The sequence below is a fragment of the Rhinichthys klamathensis genome, unplaced genomic scaffold (genome assembly GCF_029890125.1).
Source record: "Rhinichthys klamathensis goyatoka isolate OS25496 unplaced genomic scaffold, OSU_Roscu_1.1 h1tg000229l_1, whole genome shotgun sequence".
Lineage (NCBI taxonomy): Eukaryota > Metazoa > Chordata > Actinopteri > Cypriniformes > Leuciscidae > Rhinichthys > Rhinichthys klamathensis.
The window spans coordinates 357,427-363,974 of NW_026606753.1; positions in this window are offsets into that span (position 1 = coordinate 357,427).

Sequence of the window (6,548 nt, forward strand, 5' to 3'; positions counted from 1 at the left end):
TTGCCTAAATAACTTGCGAGATATTCCATTATGTAAGCAAAGTCAACTGTGATTAGTGTTCGGTTTCATTTCCTTGACATGTTCTATGCGTAGCCTGTGCGCCTATCTTGGGCTGTGGTTAGACGACTATTACATTTTCAATGACAGTCCAAATTTTGCCTTGTTTTAGCTTAGATGTCAGGGCTGTGATTTGGGCGGCTATTTGACGTCTTTTAAACGCAAAATTGCTTGCTGGGAATCGTCAGTCACACAATTGTTTATATCTTTACAATGGGTTCATAAACTATCAGCTCTTATGTAACAGATTGTAGCCTATACTCTTTAATCATCAACCAGAAGCTGATTGTGATAATTCACTTGGAGTCCCATAATAGTCCCACAAAAGCAGCTTTACCAGTCAGGATAATCAACCAGATATCACATTATGTCAACTAAATTCTAAAAGGTAAAAATTACACTGCATTATTTTCCTCACTTAATTGTTCTCTAGCATTTAACTACAGCGAATCAGGAATATTTTCTTTTGTCTTACATTTCCATAATTTAACATCAAACACAATGTGGGCCCCTCCCCCATGTCACTAAAGTGACACACACACACACACACACACATTCACTAACGAGTGAAGTCCAACTGTCCTCACACACACACATTCACTAACAAGTCCAACTGTCCAGAAAGAGGAAGGCACTCGGAGAGAGCAGATGGAGTTAATGCCCAGCTGAGCATCTGTGTCAGGCGCGCACACGCACGCACACACACACGCATTTTTAACGAAAAACATGGTCATAATGATTTTTATTCTGCACAAACTGTTATTCCCTAACCCTAAACCTACCCCTAATCCACCCATCACAGAAAACTTTCTGCATTTTTATATAAAAAAAAAAAAAAAAAAAAAAACCCAGTATGATTTATAAGCTGACCAAAAAATGTCCCCACAATGACAATGATTTCAATATCAGGACCACACACACACACACACACACACACACACACACACACACACACACACACACACACACACACACACACACACACACACACACACACACACACACACGTGTCTGTCTAATTCTGATGCACATGCACTGATTTTATATTCTTGTTCTCCATTTAGGATCAATACATCAGGTTATATATTAAAGCATTGATCGGTGTATTCATTTTGATTTAGTGCAATCTGAGGTCATTTTGAACTAATTTTTTTAACCTCTTTGATATCTGTAATACAGCCTTCACATTGCATGTGTTCAATCCCACTTGATGCCATCAGCTAGAATTTCAAATCTCAACAAGAAACTATGATAGACAAACAAATGGAAAAAAGGAAATCTCAGACTTACGAATAAAAAATCTCTCTCCATTGTCTTTGTTTACTCTCGGTAACATTAACCATTAAACTCCTCGGTTCTCTAAGGATTTTAATAAACTCTGTCTGAGAACAACAAATAATCAAATGTGTTTGAATGTAGTGGAGGAGGTGTGATAATTTTTTTATTATTCTGTATTGGAAAGACATTAAAGTATATTCCAAGAACTAATAATTTTGAGCTTTGCCATTTGAGAATAACAACTTTGTTAGAATGACTACTTGTATGTATTCAGGTCTGTTTTAAATTACAGAAAGCCATTTTATTTAACAGTAAAACAAATAGTACATAATTGAAAAAGAAACTGATTTATTGCACACACTTATTTTGTTAATGAGAACATTTAAACATGTGCCCCTGCATTGTGTAAATCCATTCGTATTTGAAGTCTCGTCTGACAACAACTGTGCTTGCTTTGAAGAAGTCAGACAAAGTCATCTGATTCATCTCAGTCTTGTTAAACACACTGCTGACTCTCTGCAACAACCTTTTCTCTAATTGCTCATATGAGTCCCTGAGGCAAAGAGCTCTTTAGGGTGGTGGCAACCATGCCCCTCATCCATAGCAACCATGGCTAAAGGTCTATGTGTGTGCATGTGAGGGGGAGGTAAGGACAGCTTCATTGTTCCACTGACAGGCACATTCATTATCATAAAGGATTTTGTATGTAACCTTCACTTGTTGAATAGTCCAAAAATAAGATTGCAACAACCATACAGTCCAATATGCAATATACAGCCCAACCTGATCTCATGAGAAAACGTAACTATTTTACATAGTGGCGATTTAATAAGAATTTGAACAGAAATGTACGTTTTTTTAGAAAAAACCCAAGCATGAAGGTCCACCCCTAGGCCCACCCCTGAACCTATAACCATCAGTGGGGCGTAAGCAGATTGTACAAAGTGTACGAATGAGCTCAGAACTCAATCCTCCCTGTCTTTCAACTTGTTTCATTCTGCTCTATACTGTCCTTTAAATAGAAAGGCAAAAAGCCCTGAAATTACATTACGAAAAAATAATAATAACCAGTTACGGCATAATGAGGATTTTGATGTTAAATTTGTTCTTTCTATGGACGTGATGGATTTGGAGACCAGTTTAGTGCATCGTTGATATAGAACAACTAGGAGTCATTGAGGATGGTATAAGCTTAGACATGCGGCCATCAAGACAGCAGAAGTTAAACTGGTGATGGTTCCTGATTCCTGTCATAAGCTGGCTTGAGGGTTGAAGAAGCCAGTTGTACAGTGATGTTGAGGTTGACTGATGTGTTTGCTGGGATAACAAGATGATCTCTCTCCTGAATGTGGTGTTTTTGCACCCAGGTCGAGATACCAGGCTGGAAAAAAGCCACGCACCTTCATGACTTTGCACAATGAGGTCTAGATATAAGAAAACTTTGAAGGCATCAGTCTCCATAAGAAGAGAGAAAAGGAGGATAGTTGACCGTTTCTGAGTCTCCACCTTTTCAGTGAAAAAGTGGCAAGGTCATCAGCAGTGAGAGAGGTGGTGAGAGGAGGTGGAGGAGGAGAGAGAAGAATGTTGTGAATAGTGTTGCTGATCTTGTTGCAATAGAAAGTGACCTTGGCAGCAAAAGAGGAGAGGAAAGATTGATACCTGCACAGCTCTTTTGACTTCTTCTCAGTAGCTGGTCAGTGGTGGTGGTCATGAAGATTATCAGCCTATAGAATTGTTCAAGTGAGGATAGGTGGGTAGTGGAGGGAAGGGGCTGGGGAAGGACATTCTCAGAGCGAGTAGTGCTTGTGTGAAATATGAATAACCAACTCAAATTTGGTTAATTTTGTTGAGTCAAGATAAATAAATAAAAAATGAAAAACTAAATGGATACAAAATAAAATTTTGTCCTGTGTTTTCTTAGTTTCTCTTGTATAATTTGACATTTTATTTGATTAATTGACAGAAAAGGACATCCTTCATGCTGTTTATTAGTATTTAATCATTTAATTTATGTAAAGATTTTTGTATGTTATGTTGTCATTTAATCGGAAACACAGGTTCATTGACTTGACCTTGAACAGGGCAGAGAAGGGGAGGTTGTATCCCTTTATAATTTATATTGTATTGTACATTTTATGGATGACATGGATCTGATATGAGCTTTTTCATTGTGTGTCAGACAGTGTGTGCATGCATGTGCATATTCCTCTGTTTAATTAAGTAAACGTGACTGTCTTTAATAATAAAAAAAAATATATATACATTTAAATGCTTTTCCACTATTTAAAATGTGGATCAGCAACAAACCATTAGCCCTTCCAGGAGAAGGGTACAGGTGAACAAAAAGAAATGGACATTTACACTGTGCAAGGAAGGATGAGTGTTATAACATGCAATAATTCAAAATCAAATACAGAGCAAACTGGAGGGGAGCAATGGAAGAGATATGCCATTACCTTACATGCATTCTTTTATGAATTAATTCTTTCTTTCGATCTCTACATCCACTCACTCTCTGTGACATTCATATAGAGCCCAATGGTTTGTCTGATATCTTCACAGATAAAAACAGATTCTCCCTCTGGACTGGTTCTTTTGATCTCCAGTGCCTTATGCCTTATCTCCTTGGTAACCACATCTGCAGCAATTAAAATGTCTCTTTAAAGTTGCCCTAGTGTGGTTTACAATAAACTGCCCCTATTATGCCATTTTGAAGGCTCCTAATTTTGTTTTGGAGGTCTCATATAACAGGTTTACATGCATCAAATGTAAAAAAAAAAAATCATTTTCTCATAATAGCCTATACATTGTCATGATTCTGCCATCATGTTCTTGATTTTCTTAGTCTTGTGGCAGGATCATGGCAGAACCATGTTTTGTGTACAAGCGCATGGCCTGTTTTTTGGACCATGTGCTTGTGTTGTCTCGTTATGTTACTCCGCCCCCTTGTTACCCTCGTCTTGTCATTATTGTCTAGTCAGTTTCACCTGTTCTTGTCATTAGTGTCTCCCTATTTAATCCCCTTGTGTTTGCTGTCCTGTGTCGGTACATTGTCAACTAATATGTGTAACTCTTTGTGAGTACTTTGTCTGAATCTCGTGAAAAGTATTGTAAGTTTGTGTAGCTGTTTGTTTCTTTTGTTCTAGTCTTCAGTCAGTATCTAGTCTTTATTTATTATCTAGTCTTTGTCTTGCTTGTTGCCTCTAGTCTTGTTTTGCCCCCTCGTGGGTTTTGTTTTCTCTGTTTTGTCTTTAATAAATTGTGTGTAGAGCATTCAGTCTGCTTTTGGGTTCGTTTATCTGCACCCTCATGACATTACACATCACAACATTTTTCAATGATTCTCAAATGACTCGACGGATGAATCAGGGGCTGTTTACACAATACCGTTTTCAACTAAAAATGGGAAACTTTTAATGTGTTTTGGCCATTCAATTACGACAACAGCGTTTTGGGAGCCTGAAAACGCAAACTGAAAACGGTCTCTGTGTAAACAAAAACTGGAATTTCTGAAAATGACATGTCATGCACATGCATATTACGTGTTTAATCTTTAGGGTTTCTTCACCATCTAATGGCTTGGCAGCAGACTACATTTTGTCGTTTTCGCGGATCTGTGTGAATGGGGATTTTGACAATGGTTTGGACAATTTTGATGTTTTGACAATGGTGTCGTCTGTACGTGTAAAACTGAAGGGAAAAACTTTTCCGTTTTAAGGCATCACGTTGACGTGTAAACATACCCTCAGTCTCTCTAAATCCTTCCTTTCCGAGAGCCTACTCTGCTTTGATTGGCCAGACGGCCCAGTCTGTTGTGATTGGTCTACCGCGTACAGCACGTGTCTGAAGCTAAATGCCCATCACCATAACTGAATTTCAGCTCCAGAGGCTTCCTAAAGCTCAGCGATTAAACACACTGTAAAGCAGGGTTCCTCAAACTCGGTCCTGGGCTCTCCAGGACCGAGTTTGAGGAACCCTGCTTTACAGTGTTTAGCTTTAGGAAGCCTCCGGAGCTGAAATTCAGTTATGGTGATGGGCATTTAGCTTCATTTAGCTTCCACTGTCCTGAGCTAAACTCTGCAGGACAGTGGCCCTCCAGGACCAAGTTTGAGTAACCCTGCTGTAAAGACATCTTGCTCAATCCTTTATCTTTACTCAAGTAGTAAGAACGACAGACAATCTACATTGATAGACGCAGTTTAAGGTAATAGTGGCCCACTGCTGCTTAGCAGAAGTATTTCAGTAAGACAGTATTAACGCGAGTTAGACAGTTAGCCAGAAACTTACACAATATAAACCACAAAACTACATATTTTGAACACCTGGTAGAAAAAATAGGCCTACACATCAATAATTATTCATACTTACAGGTTGTGATTCTCAGGAGCAAGCTGGTCCAAATAAACTGGGTACTGACCCATCTTTCAAGAGCAAGCATTTTACGAAACCCACTTTGAACTCTGAGATTTGAGAAGCATCCATCAGTAAAATGACGTTTGTGGGTTCGTGGGCGGACAACATACAGCATTATGAAAAACTATTATGGACTTTACAAGTTTGCAGTATGTTTACATTCACAAACAGCTATACAGTATTACACACTGCATGAAAGGGAATATTTGAAAAACCATAACAGGGGCACTTTAAGATTATGGAAAAAGTGGACTAGATATTCCAACCAGTCATTTTCTTGATTCATTTTAGAAGAAAGATGGGATGATACAAAAGAAGAGATAGAATAAAGGGACAAGGGGGATTTGGACACGAGTTAAAAAAAAATCTTAGATTAACTCAAGCAGTCTTCAGACTAGCATAGAGCAAAACCGAATAAACAAAACATGTTTGGTATGTCCTTTCCTGAGGAATTTGTGAAATGACTCTCTCTTGTTCTGTTATGATTTAACTTTACAATTAATTACACTCAAATTAGCATCAGTAATGCAAGCAGCAGTGTTTTGTAAGTAACTTTATTTTGCATAAATAAAGTGTTGATCGAAAGCCATGGGAGACCTGATTTTTTTCACCATTACGCGTTGGAGACGACTTCAAATTCCCTCAAGTAGTTTATTTGTGGTACGATCGCCACTACATTAAGTTGAAAAACTACGCTTCAAGGGACGGATCGGGCGGAATGTTGAGAAAGCAGAAGCACAGCGCTCCAGCTGATTCCAATCAGTGAACGCAGACAGGTGAAATTGGACGCTGATAAATGA